This window comes from Pelobates fuscus, chromosome 6 (genome assembly GCF_036172605.1).
Source record: "Pelobates fuscus isolate aPelFus1 chromosome 6, aPelFus1.pri, whole genome shotgun sequence".
In the NCBI taxonomy this organism is placed as follows: Eukaryota; Metazoa; Chordata; class Amphibia; order Anura; family Pelobatidae; genus Pelobates; species Pelobates fuscus.
Window position 1 is genome coordinate 184,241,944 of NC_086322.1, and position 16,067 is coordinate 184,258,010.

The window sequence follows — 16,067 nt, forward strand, 5'->3', positions numbered from 1 at the left end:
TTTGTGTAACTTTTCCCTCCCAAGCCATATAGACAGATATAAAGCTACACACACACATACAGGCACATAGTCACAGAAATATGCAGGCACACAATCAAACAAACACAGCCATACAGGCACACAGTCATACAATCAACACATACAGGTACACAGACATACAGTCATACAGACACACACACAGAGACATGCAGACACTGGCATATAGATAAATAAAGACACAGTTATACAAACACAGTCATACAGAGACATACAGGCATACAGGGACATTCAGAAACACACGGACACAGTCATATAGAGACATACAGACACAGACAGACAGTCATACAGAGACATGCAGACAGGTATACAGAGCGGGGGGTGGTAGTGAGTTTTAGTGGGGTAATAGGGGCTCTAATTAAGGAGTTAAGGGCTGTAGTAGGGGGACAGGGGCTGTAGTTGAGAGTTAGGGGCTGTAATTGGGGGCTTAGGAAATGTAGTGAGGAATTGGGGCTGTAGTAGGGGGTTAGGGACTGAAGTAGGTTGATGGCTGCAAGTGGGAACAGGGGCTGTAGTGTGGGGGATATGGGCAGCAATTGGGGGAGAGGGGCTGTAGTGGGGGTAAGGACTGTAGTAAGGGAATAGGGGCTGTACTGGAGCTATGGGGTAAAAGGGAGTGGAAGGGATGTGAAGTAAGGGAGTTAGAGGCTGTAGAAGGGAGTATAGGGGCTGTGGTGGGAGCAAAGGGGCAATGTGGTTGGAAATGGGCAGTAGAGGGGGGACAATAAAGTGGTGTCACAGGGACAGTATGGTAGGGGGTAAATGGGAAGTAGAGGGGGGAGACAGGGGCAGTAGAGGCGTGTGAAAGGGGGAGGCAGGGGGCAGGGGCTGTAGAGGGAAATAGAAGTGCTGTAGAGGGGCACATGGGGCTGTAAAGGGGGCAGGGGTAGTATGATGGGGCAGGGGCTATAGAGGTGGCAGGGGTAGTATGGTGGGGGCAGGGGCTATAGAGGTGGCAGGGGTAGTATGGTGGGGCAGGGGCTATAGAGGTGGCAGGGGAGTATTGTGGGGGCAGGGATAGTCTGGTGGGGGCAGGGATAGTCTGGTGAGGGCAGGGATAGTCTGGTGGAGGCAGGGATAGTCTGGTGGGGGCAGGGGGAGTATGGTGGGGGCAGGGGAAGTATGGTGGCGGCAGGGGGAGTATGGTGGGGGCAGGGGGAGAATGGTGGGGGCAGGGGGAGAATGGTGGGGGCAGGGGGAGAATGGTGGGGGCATGGGGAGAATGGTGGGGGCAGGGGGAGAATGGTGGGGGCAGGGGGAGTATGGTGGGGGCAGGGGGAGAATGGTGGGGGCAGGGGGAGTATGGTGGGGGCAGGGGGAGAATGGTGGGGGCAGGGGGAGAATGGTGGGGGCAGGGGGAGAATGGTGGGGGCAGGGGGAGAATGGTGGGGGCAGGGGGAGTATGGTGGGGGCAGGGGGGGAGTATGGTGGGGGCAGGGGGGGAGTATGGTGGGGGCAGGGGGGGAGTATGGTGGGGGCAGGAGGGGAGTATGGTGGGGGCAGGGGGGAGTATGGTGGGGGGGAGAATGGTGGGGGCAGGGGGAGAATGGTGGGGGCAGGGGGAGTATGGTGGGGGCAGGGGGGGAGTATGGTGGGGGCAGGGGGGGAGTATGGTGGGGGCAGGGGGGGAGTATGGTGGGGGCAGGAGGGGAGTATGGTGGGGGCAGGGGGGAGTATGGTGGGGGGGAGTATGGTGGGGGCAGGGGGGAGTATGGTGGGGCAGGGGGGAGTATGGTGGGGGCAGGGGGGAGTATGGTGGGGGGAGTATGGTGGGGGCAGGGGGGAGTATGGTGGGGGCAGGGGGGAGTATGGTGGGGCAGGGGTAGTATGGTGGGGGCAGGGGTAGTATGGTGGGGCAGCGGGAGTATGGTGGGGCAGCGGGAGTATGGTGGGGCAGCGGGAGTATGGTGGGGCAGCGGGAGTATGGTGGGGCAGCGGGAGTATGGTGGGGCATCGGGAGTATGGTGGGGCAGCGGGAGTATGGTGGGGGCAGGGGGAGTATGGTGGGGGCAGGGGGAGTATGGTGGGGCAGGGGGAGTATAGTGGGGGCAGGGGGAGTATAGTGGGGGCAGGGGGAGTATAGTGGGGGCAGGGGGAGTATAGTGGGGGCAGGGGCTGTAAAGGGGGCAGTATGGTGGGGGCAGGGGGAGTATGGTGGGGGCAGGGGGAGTATGGTGGGGCAGGGGGAGTATAGTGGGGGCAGGGGGAGTATAGTGGGGGCAGGGGGAGTATAGTGGGGGCAGGGGGAGTATAGTGGGGGCAGGGGGAGTATAGTGGGGGCAGGGGCTGTAAAGGGGGCAGTATGGTGGGGGCAGGGTCTATAGAGGGAAATAGAAGTGCTGTAGAAGGGCACATGGGGCAATAGAGGGGGCAGATGCACTATGGTGGGGCAGGGGCTATAAAGGGGGCAGGGGGAGTATAGTGGGGGCAGGGGCTGTAAAGGGGGCAGTATGGTGGGGGCAGGGTCTATAGAGGGAAATAGAAGTGCTGTAGAAGGGCACATGGGGCAATAGAGGGGGCAGAGGCACTATGGTGGTGATGTAGAATTATTAAAAAGTCTTTATTGTACTTGTATTGAATTCTTGCACTAACTCCATTTTAACCTGATGCTGTGACAAATCCTCCATTTTGTCCTCATAACCTGACTTCTCCATATGAAAACTACATTACATGACAGAATTGCTCAGCACATCTAACACAATAGACAAAGACTGTATTTTTCCATAAAGATATGACTAACCCAGGAACTGCTGAATTTCCCCTAACTCGCAACATAGTATAAATTGAAGGCCATGAGAACACTGTAGTAATGAAATGTTCTATTCATAAGAGACCTTGCACCTGACCACGAGATCTGACATCACCGACCGTGTAAAATGATGCTCAAGACCCCCTTGTCCCCACCCGTGTCCAAAATAATACCACCTCTTGGTGGGTGGACACGAAGTTAGTCACATAATGTTTAATCCAATTAATGATGTTTATTTGTTATTATCTGATATTCAATGATTATGTCATTTTGCTTTTAAAAAGATCTGCATAACTGTTTTCCAACCAGATGGCATTAAAATTTCTGAAGTGCTTTTAACCTGAACTCCATGTGTCAGTGTGAGCTTACTTCTGCGTATACGCAATTTAATCATCTCAGATTTGGACAGGAACAGATAGACATTTAAACATATTTGTTTATTTCTAAATTAATCTACATCAATTTGGCGCTTTCCAACGTGGGGCATCGGGCTATGGCCTCTGGCCGGTGAGCCGTCCTAAGGAAGATGCTGTTGGACGGGGGAATCCTGGGGGTAGGAAAGGAGATTGATCACCTCCAGGTACACGGTAGAGACTTCTGCAGAGCCACCGGTATGTTCCGGCCCCTTTGATTGACCCGTCCACGTGTCTGTGACTGCTTCCCGGGAGGACATCAAAGACAGGTAATATCTTGCCCGGTGTCTCGTTACTCACTTGTTTACCTGCATTTTAGTCTATCTGTTGCCTGGGTGTGTTTGAATTGTTTGCCTGTTTCCCCATTTTGAGATAAAGGGGGGTGGACCTGCAGGGGATTGGCCTGGGGTTCTCTGTTTTGCTTGTTTTCCCCTTTTTGGGATAAAGGGGGGTGGACCTGAGGGGACTTGCCTGGGTCTTCAGTTTGTCTGTCTATCTGTTTGTATTTTACCCCTTTTGGGATAAAGGGGGGTGGACCTGAGGGGATTTGCCTGGGTCTTCTGTTGCCTGTTTTACTCCTTTTAGGAACCACGGTGCTGTGGTTGTAGGGAAAAAGGGGGGTTGACCTGTGGATGCGTTCCTGGGGGTCTTCTTTGCCTGTTTACCTCTTTTAGGAGCCTCGTGGCTGTGGCTGTAAGGAAAAAGAGGATTGTTGGAACTGTGGGATCTGTGTAGAATCATAGTTTCCTGTGATCCAATTTTGTGTCACTCTGATAGCCTAGCTAGCTTCACTGTGCGCTTTCGGACCCTCCAGCTCTAGTTGAGTTGGGGGCATCCTGACCCGGACCCTCCAGCTCTAGTTGAGTTGGGGACGTCCTGACCCGGACCCTTCGGCTCTAGTTGAGTTGAAGGTCCACTGATTATTTAATTGTGGTAGGAGACTTAGCCTTGTGGCAGGGGACTCAGTTTCCTGGGGGGATTCAGGCAGGCATTGCTTGTTTTCCGCATCACGTGGTAGTGAGACTTATAAAGTGGGTTTTATAGGGGCACTACGAGGGTGAGGGTAGCGCGGCCACTTTTATGTGGACTGCTGTAACGAGGGAGGCCAGACAGGATTCAGGTATGGTTGCTGTTTCCTGTGGCCGCTGGTAGTGAGACTTGAGGAAGTCATTCTCCGAGCGGGGACACTACGAGGTTGAGAAAGGTGACTTTGGAGTAAGCACATGTAGAAGGAAAGGGATTACTGTTGATTTCATTTGAACTGTGATGCATACACTGTATTTCAATTGTATTGTTGTTTGTCTGTTTAATTAGGAGTCTCATGAACTCCTGTGTCTGTCTCTAAGGATTTTCCTTACCTTTTTATCTTTTCTACACTTCCTATACTATTATACTATCCTCTACTATTTCTCTTGTGAGAGAAGTGATTGGTCACACACTTCTCACCCCACTCCAATCCGTGGCTACCACCTCGGGTACACGGAATTAGTGACTAGTCTGCGTTTTGGGAAGATGCACTTGGAGGGACCCACCCTTTCTGAGTGGCAGCTGACCATTGTAGATAATCTGTTTAATCTTCTTTCCCCTATATCTGGGATGCCTGTATAGGAGGGGAATGGAACAGGGTTAGGAAAGCCCAATAAGGGCTGGCTAGCGCGTGTGATCTAGTTGAAGATAGAGATTGCTAAAGTGTGTAAAATTGCTGTGCCTTCATGTGGTAGATTACTGACAGAGAAGAAAGCAAGCTTACTGGTACAGAGTAACAATGCTATTCAGCAGGAAGGTTGGGCTGAGGAAGAACTAGATCACAAAGGGTTAAGAATATATGTATATTATAATAATTGTTTTTGTATTTTGTGTTAGCCATTACCCTGGTAGAGGGTGGGGGTTTTGTATTGAGTTTCACTGAGAGTATTATTAAATGTTGTGTTTTTGTGTCTCTTTGCTTTTGCAATAATTGTAACGTAACTGTCTTTCCAGCACTGACATGGTTAAAATGTCATGCTTGCAGCCCCCCCTACCTCTTGTTTCTCTCCCTCTCTCCTCCTACCCCTCCCTTTTTGCCTTCTGTGAGACAAGGGAGGGAGGAGGGGGGGGGGGGGCGTGGTTGCGACTCAGTGCGATTCAGATTTGTGTTTCGTAGAGTTATTACTGATAAGACTTAGCAATGGAATTTTTGCTAGAAAATATTCTAATTGTGTATTTTGCTACTTACATAAGAGTGATGTGTCGTATGGAACGCTTTATGGGAGGTTTCTAGGGTTTGTGTGTTGTTGCTGCTGCCATTTGTGCGACGCCAGCAGGTTCCGTGGCGTTGTATATGTATTTGGACGTGTTGAGTGATTAATAGCTGGTGAGTGATGGGGGAGGTTGGTTGCATCCCGTGAGTTTATTTATTTATTTATTTATTTATTTTTGCACCATGTTATTTCAAAGCTTCACGGGCTGTTAAATGTATAATGCTTTCATTTGTCAGCTGAAATGCCCTAAAAGAAAATGGCCCCTAGAATAAAAGAAGGTTGTCCTTAGTACCCACACCTCCTCCTGCCCTCACTCTGCCCTTACCATATCAGTGAGGTCATATCCGCCCGTGTATTGTGTCATGCTCATCCTATCTTAAAGACATGCTGTCTTCCTTAATTCCCATATATTATGAACAAAAAAGAACATTTACTAAAAGAAAGTTCTAATAAACCAAGATCTCTTGAACAAATGAATAAGCCAAGTTTAAAGACTGACTAACATAATTTTTGTTGTAAGCCCAGATATTTTATTATTGCATATGCATAGGAATTGAGACTTTGGGCATTATAGTATATTAATTCTAGATCTGTTACTAGCAGCAAGTGCCTATCCCACGCATGCTTAAAACACTTCTACTGAGTTAACCTCTACCACTACAGTTGGAAGGCTATTCCATGCATCCACTACCCTCTCAGTAATGTAATGCTTCCTGATATTATTTTTAAACCTTGGTCCCTCTATTTTTGAGACTATGTCCTCTTGTTATGGTAGTTTTCCTTCTTTTAAATATAGTCTCCACTTTTACTGTGTTGTTTCCCTTTATGTATTTAAAATGCTTTTATCATATTTCCCCTGTCTCGTCTTTTCACCAAGCTATACCTGTTAAGATCCTTTAACCTTTCCTGGTGAATTTTATCCTGCAATCCATGAACCAGTTTAATAGCCCTTCTTTGAACTCTCTCTAAGGTATCCATATCCTTCTGAAGATATGGTCTCCAGTACTGTATCCAGTACTCTGCACTTCCCTCTTCCTACTGCTAATACCTCTCCCTATGCAACCAAGCATCCTGCTAGCATTCCCTGCTGCTCTATTACATTGTACATTGACATTAACAGCCAGAAACTGGAGAACAAGAAATGTGAATTAATGTATAGCCATTTATAAGCTTAACAAAATCTCCATTATCTTTTCCATCTATTTTGCAGAAGGCAATGTTATTTGTCTATTTTGTATGTTTTAAATATACATTATCAGTGAAGAGTAGAATAAATTTTATCCCATTTGCGAGACATAAAAATTGTGATAATGTATATTTGTGATATAAGTAGAAATTACATTTTGAGATGTTAGATATAAATTATTAAATTAAGAACGAGAGTCAGGGATAGCGTCTGTCTCCGCGGGCACAAGACCCCGTGTGGAGAAGTGGTGGGCAAGCCATCATGGGCCACCCATGGGAGTGAAACGTTCGAGGCTTGTGGAGACAAGATGAGCATGTTAGCCTTTTATTATTTTTCCTCTAGGGAAAGCATAGGGCCAGTTAATAGTTGTTGTACATGGGCTATTTGCAGCCTCCATTGCATTTCTACCTAGTCTTGATTTCTGATGTATCCTCCATTGCTACATCACCTGTCTGCTCCCTTACCTGCCCACCCCCGCTTATTCCTCCCACCGATCCCTCCCCTTCATCTACAGTCCCCCACTTTCCCCTATTGCCCCTCCCTCTACTCCACCTTCTCCTCCTCCTACTCCTTCTTCCTGCTCTTACTCCTCCCTCCTCTTCCTACTCCTCCCTCTACTCCACTTTCTCCTCCTACTCCTTCCTCTACTCCACCTTCTCCTCCTCCTACTCCTTCTTCCTGCTCTTACTCCTCCCTCCTCTTCCTACTCCTCCCTCTACTCCACTTTCTCCTCCTACTCCTTCCTCTACTCCACCTTCTCCTCCTCCTACTCCTTCTTCCTGCTCTTACTCCTCCCTCCTCTTCCTACTCCTCCCTCTACTCCACTTTCTCCTCCTACTCCTTCCTCTACTCCACCTTCTCCTCCTCCTACTCCTTCTTCCTGCTCTTACTCCTCCCTCCTCTTCCTACTCCTCCCTCTACTCCACTTTCTCCTCCTACTCCTTCCTCTACTCCAACTTCTCCTCTTTCCTCCTCCTTCTCCTCTACCCCCCCCTACCCCTTCCTCCTGCTCTTACTCCTCCCTCCTCTTCCTACTCCTCCCTCTATTTCTCCTTCTTCTCCTCCTCCTACTCCTCTCTCTACTCCACTTTCTCCTTCTACTCCACCTTCTCCTCTCTCCTCCTACTTCTCCTCTATTCCTCCTTCTCCTCCTCCTACTCCTCCCTCTACTCCGCCTTCTCCTCCTCCTACTCCACCTTCTTCCCTCTCACTCTATCCACTACTCATTCTTCCATCTCCCCACCACCATATCTATATCCTTTATATGCTTCCTCCCTTCTTATTCCTTACCAATTTCCTCCGCTCATAGACAACTCTGCCTCTACCTGACAACATTATATTTTGAAGAAAGGTTGCTCTGGCCACTCTTCCGCCACTTCCCAGGGGGGAATACCACACTAACGAAAAATTAAAATTATTCAGACATGAAAGAATTGTTTTGGGCACTCTCAAGGAAATAGTGCGGTCCTGACCCAGATTCCCATGGAAGTAAGACACCTGTAAGGGAGGTGGCTGTCCCTCATGTTTTTTCTTCACTAAGCCCCCAGAAATCTCATGAAAGGAACACATGAAACACTAACAATCAATTTGCAACTCTCTACAGAGGGGGGTCAGCAAGAGAACTGTAAATAGAAAGACAAATACCCCCCAATCTCACACAGAAATAGGTGAGGAAACCTCTTCTACTGCTCCTCATGGTTGCTTTGAACAGATGAAAGAAGAAACAAGACACCTTTCAACAGAGCATGCAGTAGCTTTACCAGATCCTGACTCCACTCTGTTTGCGGATAATGAGGAAAGGTACCATACTGGATTTGCTGTTGCTACAGAAGATCAGGTACGTCAAGCACCTTCACTTTCCTCACTCACATCTGCTCAAGACGCTGAATTGACAGCCTTCTCAGTGGCATACAAAATGCCTGAAGGAAGACATGCCAATATCTACACTGACTCAAGATATGCCCTGGGTGCAGCACATTATTTTGGATCAATCTGGAAGATAAGAAGCACCACTCAGCTGACTAAAAGCTGCCAACCAAGCCACAAGTGCACCAAGGGAAGTGGACAGAATGGTGTCCGCTAAAGAAACTTCTATACTCACCATGTAGATCCTACCTACAGATCTCAAGCTTCTGAAAGAATGACAAGCAGCTACTGACCCTGAAGAAATACAAAGCTGGAAAAACAGAAAGGGGCAACCCTTGAAGACGGGCTGTACTCCAACGCTCTCAAGCTCTGTTTACCCAAAAACATGTACTGGGCAGTGAGCCCATGGAACTTTATACCTATCCAAGACCCTCATGAACTCTTTGATCTCTAAATACTCCTAAGCACCTAGCTAACTCTCAATATCCCTTTCAAGAATCCAGGTGACAAAGAGCTACTGGGTCAAATATGCACTAGTTATAATAGACATTTTGTCAGGATGGCCAGAAGCCTAGCCGGTCATCAATGTGACAACCAAGACCATATACCCAATAGTGCATTGTGAAAGTTGCAGAGATCACTCAGTGGATTCATTGTTCCAGATTCAAGACTCTCTCTCTCTCTGCAACATGAGAAGTAACATTTGTTGATTTTGACACACTTTTGACTCTAAAGAAAAAAAGATACCAACAAGTAGGTGTTTGATGGCCATAATAATGCCTGACCACTTGCCATCGATGGAAAGCCGAGGACCCCAAAAGGAGACCTCGTGAAGCTAAAGCAATCCAAACGCCAAGCTCCCTCAGGATTATTTGCCCATCCTGAGTTTGTGGTGATATAAATATTGACTAAATGATCCGAGTCCACCTACGCTGGTGTAGCGTGAGACAGGTTTAATACTACAATGCATAAGCAAATGCGCCCTAGCCAAGGTTATTATGTCCATACACATAATACATGACAAGGTACTCTTGACACACCACATTCATGCTTCAGAACATAAAGAGGAGCACCCCTCTAAAGGGAAAGTTTGACACATATATATATATATATGGATGCCATAGGTGTGCCAAGGGGGGTACCAGATGATTTTGCAGTAAAAGGAAAGTTTGAGTCCATTTTCCCAATCGTCACTGCTAATAATTATAATAATATTTTGATTTGCATTTATTATATCTATTGCAACCAACAACGTTTACCTGTCACCATGACTTGTTGTGCCTATATTCCAGATAACACAGGTCCATATGGTAATGTAAGCTCGTCTATTTATGATGTCCCTCTGAAGAACTAAGAAGACTTTAAGAATCGTTACTTCATAGGGTTTTGTGCCTTTGGGCTAACCTGTCTTCTGGAACTAACCAATAAAGTTTTTATCTCTTAGAATTTAACATTTCATAGGGGGGACTGATGTAGAATTATTAAAAAGTCTTTATTGTACTTGTATTGAATTCTTGCACTAACTCCATTTTAACCTGATGCTGTGACAAATCCTCCATTTTGTCCTCATAACCTGACTTCTCCATATGAAAACTACATTACATGACAGAATTGCTCAGCACATCTAACACAATAGACAAAGACTGTATTTTTCCATAAAGATATGACTAACCCAGGAACTGCTGAATTTCCCCTAACTCGCAACATAGTATAAATTGAAGGCCATGAGAACACTGTAGTAATGAAATGTTCTATTCATAAGAGACCTTGCACCTGACCACGAGATCTGACATCACCGACCGTGTAAAATGACGCTCAAGACCCCCTTGTCCCCACCCGTGTCCAAAATAATACCACCTCTTGGTGGGTGGACACGAAGTTAGTCACATAATGTTTAATCCAATTAATGATGTTTATTTGTTATTATCTGATATTCAATGATGATGTCATTTTGCTTTTAAAAAGATCTGCATAACTGTTTTCCAACCAGATGGCATTAAAATTTCTGAAGTGCTTTTAACCTGAACTCCATGTGTCAGTGTGAGCTTACTTCTGCGTATACGCAATTTAATCATCTCAGATTTGGACAGGAACAGATAGACATTTAAACATATTTGTTTATTTCTAAATTAATCTACATCAGTGGGGCAGGGGCTATAAAGGGGGCAGGGGTAGTATGGTGGGGCAGTTTGGAGGGGTAGGGGCTGTAGAGGGGGCAGGGGCTATAGAGGTGGCAGGGGTAGTATGGTAGGGCAGGGGCTATAGAGGTGGCAGGGGAGTATAGTGGGGGCAGGGGCTATAGAGGTGGCAGGGGGAGTATGGTGGGGGCAGGGGGAGTATGGTGGGGGCAGGGGGAGTATAGTGGGGGCAGGGGCCGTATAGTGGGGGCAGGGGCCGTATAGTGGGGGCGGGGGCCGTATAGTGGGGGCAGGGGCCGTATAGTGGGGGCAGGGGCCGTATAGTGGGGGCAGGGGCCGTATAGTGGGGGCAGGGGCTATAGAGGTGGCAGGGGAGTATAGTGGGGGCAGGGGGAGTATGGTGGGGGCAGGGGGAGTATAGTGGGGGCAGGGGCCGTATAGTGGGGGCAGGGGCCGTATAGTGGGGGCAGGGGCCGTATAGTGGGGGCAGGGGCCGTATGGTGGGGGCAGGGATAGTATGGTGGGGGCAGGGGGAGCATAGTGGGGGCAGGGGCAGTATAGTGGGGGCAGGGGCAGTATAGTGGGTGCAGGGGCAGTGTAGTGGGGGCAGGGATAGTATGGTGGGGGCAGGGATAGTATGGTGGGGGCAGGAGGAGTATGGTGGGGGCAGGGGCTGTAGAAAGTGGCTGGAAAAAAAAAAAACGATTTAAAAAAAATAACAAAAAAATGCTACAAGTTCTTCCCCCACCCCCTTCCCCTCCCCCTCCCAGAGACTTACCTTGGGCCAGGAGGGAGAACCTCATCCCTGGTGGTCGGGTGGGACGGGCTGCACTGGAGGCTGGAGCTGCAATCAGGACCGCTGGGGAGTCTGGGAGCAGTAGAAGTCCCGCCCCCTTCTGACATCATCAGAGGAGGACGGCTGACTTCACTGCCAGGCTCCTGTGTGCTGGCTGCAGGGAGAGAGGGGAGATTACAAATCCGAGTCTCCAGCCAGAGGCAGGGGATTCGGATTTTTGCGCCCCCCTCCTCTGGCGCCCTAAGGCGGCCGCCTGTGCCGCCTTATGGACGCGCCGGCCCTGACTTTAATCCTTCTGCCATTGCAATAAACTAAAGTCTGTACCTGAGTAAGCAAAGTCATTATGTGCAGGAATTGAGCACTTTAAATAGTAGAATACGTATGCTATTCTAGTGAATTGGGCTGGCTGCTTAACACATCATTTAGTATATTTTGGTCACATTTAAAGCTGTAAATGTATTTAAGATTTCATTTAAATAAACCTTTCAACAATTTCAGTTTAAAAATTATCAGAGATCCTGTATATTTACATTTTTATTTTGCACTGATTTATCTTACATATATATTATTTTTAATTATTTTATAAATATTTATTTTTGCAGAGCATTTAGTGAAGCAAAGGATATATAACAACCTATTGCCCTTCTGTTATATTTTTGATATTAACAGATTTTCTAGGGTGGGGAGGGAGGTATAATTTCAACTCTGTTTATGTAAAAATATAAACTAGTTAGCATATATTATATAAAATATATGCTGCAGTGTACTGCATTGTACTGCAATTAATGTTTTTAAGAGCCATGTCTTTCTCTTTATGGCTGTATGTAATAAAGTTGTTTATTAATTGGGATATAAAAAACTACTTCTGAATTCCTTAGAATGGAAGCAATGTTTATATGTCTTTGTATCTCCACAACCTTGACTGGAAACTCCAGACTCCAAAAAAAGTTATGCAGTTATAATTCCTGATTTTTAATCAACAGCTAGTGTAACTGACAGCAGGGGAGGGCTGGCAGCCTTAGGCCTGGGGGGCAAAACCAGTCAAGTGGCCCATTGCGCCACCAAATCAGTTCACCATCCATGCTCACCTTTTCCTGGTTTTATAATGGATATTGATGTTATGCTAATCAGTAGCTCTTTGCCATACCCACTCCTTCACGGCTCTGACTTTCAATGTTGTCAGAGCACAGGCTGAGAATCTCTGAGCCTGTGCTCTGACTCACTAACTGAGCGCTGGAACCACGAGGGAGAGGATATGATCTGACTGCACCTACTGCTGGTGCGCACCAGTGGACCACCAGCGAATCGTTTAAATTAAATATGCTGGTGTACCCAACTTGTGAGCTGTGTTGGCCGCCGGGTGCCTCTGTTGTCATGGCACCCTGCGTGACCGCACAGGTTTGCTTAGAGGATTTATTGTAAGATTAAATCATGCCTCCTCCTCTCTCTCCCCCATGCGCTGCTCTGTAGGCTGGGAGGAAGTGAAGAGTAATCACAGTCTCCCAGCACAACGCCACCTGTGGCTGCATGGGGAACAGCTGTTTAATGTAATGCTTGCAGGACGGCCAGCTGCCGCAGAACCTCTTTGTTTCCGTCTCTGCAAAGGGCTCCAGGCACTGCTTGTTGTGAGTGTGAGCCACTGTAAATTAGGGGCAGAGGGCAGAGGGCACTTGCACTGCGGTCAAGACGGGTCTGGGCAGGAGGAGAGTGCAGTGCAATCAGTGAACTCCCCTCCTGTGGATCACCAGTAAACTGGTGCACCTGCCCAGGATCAGAGCCGGTGCAAGGATTTTTGCCGCCCTAGACAAAATATAAATTTGCCGCCCCCCCATGTGACATCACAATGCCCCACCCATATGATCTGCCATATGAACTAACGCCAGTGCTGCACACAGTGTGTGTTTACATTAAAAAGCCTGCAGGGACCAGCTATAGACACCACAACCACTTCATTAAGCTATAGTGTCCCTTTAATGTGAGGTAAATTATAGATTAGTGTCACTAATAATATACTAGATTGCCTACTTACAATTAGATGAGGATGATGATGAGCTGCAGTTTGGCTCCACTGGTCTGGTGTAGAACAGGATCTCTGGAGGCTGTTTGCAACTGTGGTCACAAAATTCAATGTTCTGGGAGAATTAGAAGCAGCTCCATTTTTTGGGGGCCTCTTACACAGCTCAAGGTCTGGGCCCCAGGGCCTGACGGTGAGTATGCCCATAAGGCCCACTCATAAGTCCACTTATATGTTCCACCCACCCATGAGTTCGCTCACAGGGAGTGGAGTGTGTAGGGGATGTGTTATGAGTTATTGTAGAGGATCTAATATGTGTGCTTATGGTATGTAGTTTATAGGGATACCAGTTTGTGCAGGCAATGCAGTGTGTTTGTGTGTAGTGGAAGCAGTGTGTATTTGTGTATAAGGGATGTATTATGTGTTTCTGGTTGTGTGTAAGGGATGCATTGTGTGAATCTGTGTTTGTATGCATAAGGGATGCAAGGTGTGTGTCTGTATGTGTGTGCATTGAGTGTAAGAGATGCATTGTGTGTTTCTGTGTATGTATAGGGATGCATTGTGTGTGTGTGTGTGTGTGTGTGCGCGCATAGTGTGAAAGAGCTCCCTGTCTTGCCCCCTGTCCTATAGAGCTGTCCCTTCTGTCCCTTAGAGCTTCTTAACCCTCCTACTTCTTCTTACTCCCCCTTCTTCTTCTTACCCCCTCTTCTTCTTCTTCTTACTCCCCCTTCTTCTTCTTACTCCCCCTTCTTCTTCTTCTTACTCCCCCTTCTTCTTCTTCTTACTCCCCCTTCTTCTTCTTACTCCCCCTTCTTCTTCTTACTCCCCCTTCTTCTTCTTACTCCCCCTTCTTCTTCTTCTTATCTCCCCTCCTTCTTATTCCCCCTCTCCCTCTTCTTACTCCCCCTCCCCTTCCCCCCTCCTTCTTACTCCCCCTCTTCTTACTCCCCTTCCCCCTCTTCTTACTCCCCCTCCTCCTCTTCTTCTTACTTCCCCTTCTTCTTCTTACCCCCCTCTTCTTACTCACCCCCTTCTTTTTCTTATCTCCCCTCCTTCTTACTCCCCCCTCCCCCTCTTCTTATTCCCCCTCCCCCTCTTCTTCCCCCCTTTTTCTTATCTCCCCTCCTTCTTACTGCCCCTTCTTCTTACTCCCCCCTCCCCTCTCCCTACTCCCCTCCCTCTCTTCTTCTTACTCCCCCTCCCTCTCTTCTTACCCCCCTCCCTCTCTTCTTACCCCCCTCCCTCTCTTCTTACCCCCTTCCCTCTTGCTCCCCCCTCCCCTCTTACTCCCCCCTCCCCTCTTACTCTCCCCTCCCCTCTTACTCCCCCCTCCCCTCTTACTCTCCCCTCCCCTCTTACTCCCCCCTCCCCTCTTCTTACTCCCCCTCCCCTCTTCTTACTCCCCACCTCCTTCTCCACCTCCCCTCTAACTCCCCCCTCCCCTCTTACTCTCCCCCTCCGCTCTTCTTACTCCCCACCCCTTCTTCTTACTCCCCCTCCCCTCTTCTTACTTCCCCTCCCTCTCCTCTTCTTACTCCCCCTCCCTCTCCTTACTCCCCCTCCCTCTCCCCCTCTTCTTACTCTCCTCCTCTCCCTTCCCCTCCTCTTACTCCCCCCTCCCCTCTTACTCCCCCCTCACTCTCCCCCTCTTCTTACTCTCCCCCCTCCCCTCTTCTTACTCCCCCCTCTTCTTACTCCCCCCCTCTTCTTATTCCCCCCTCCCCTCTTCTTATCCCCCCTCCCCTCTTCTTATTCCCCCCCTCCCCTCTTCTTATTCCCCCCCTCCCCTCTTACTCCCCCCTCCCCTCTTCTTATTCTCCCCATCCCCTCTTCTTATCCCCCCTCCCCTCTTCTTATTCCCCCCTCCCCTCTTCTTATTCCCCCCTCCCCTCTTCTTATTCCCCCTCCCCTCTTCTTATTCCCCCCTCTTCTTATTCCCCCTCTTCTTATTCCCCCCTCCCCTCTTCTTATTTCCCCCCTCCCCTATTCTTATTCCCCCCTCTCCCCTCTTCTTATTCCCCCTCTCCCCTCTTCTTATTCCCCCCTCTCCCCTCTTCTTATTCCCCCCTCTCCCCTCTTCTTATCCCCCCCTCCCGTCTTCTTATTCCCCCCCTCTCCCCTCTTCTTATCCCCCCTCTCCCGTCTTCTTATTCCCCCCCTCTCCCCTCTTCTTATTCCCCCCTCCCCTCTTCTTATTCCCCCCCTCTCCCCTCTTCTTATCCCCCCTCTCCCCTCTTCTTATCCCCCTCTCCCCTTTTCTTATCCCCCCTCCCCTCTTCTTATCCCTCCCCTCTCCCCTCTTCTTATTCCCCCCACCCTCTCCCCTCTTCTTATTCCCCCCACCCTCTCCCCTCTTCTTATTCCCCCCACCCTCTCCCCTCTTCTTATTCCCCCCCTCCCCTCTTCTTACCCCCTCCCCTGTAGCGTGGCCGAGCTGCTTTCCGGTCCGCGGTCCCGGCCGGAGTAATGGGAAGGTGCACGCTCAGTGTGCACTTCCTGTCAGTCCGGCCGGTTACAGGAAACAGAAACTCCGCGCGGAACAGGACTGACCCCTGACTGACAGTATGGAAATTATTACTACTTTATAAAACTTTTCATATATAGTGGATATTACAATCCAGAAGACAGT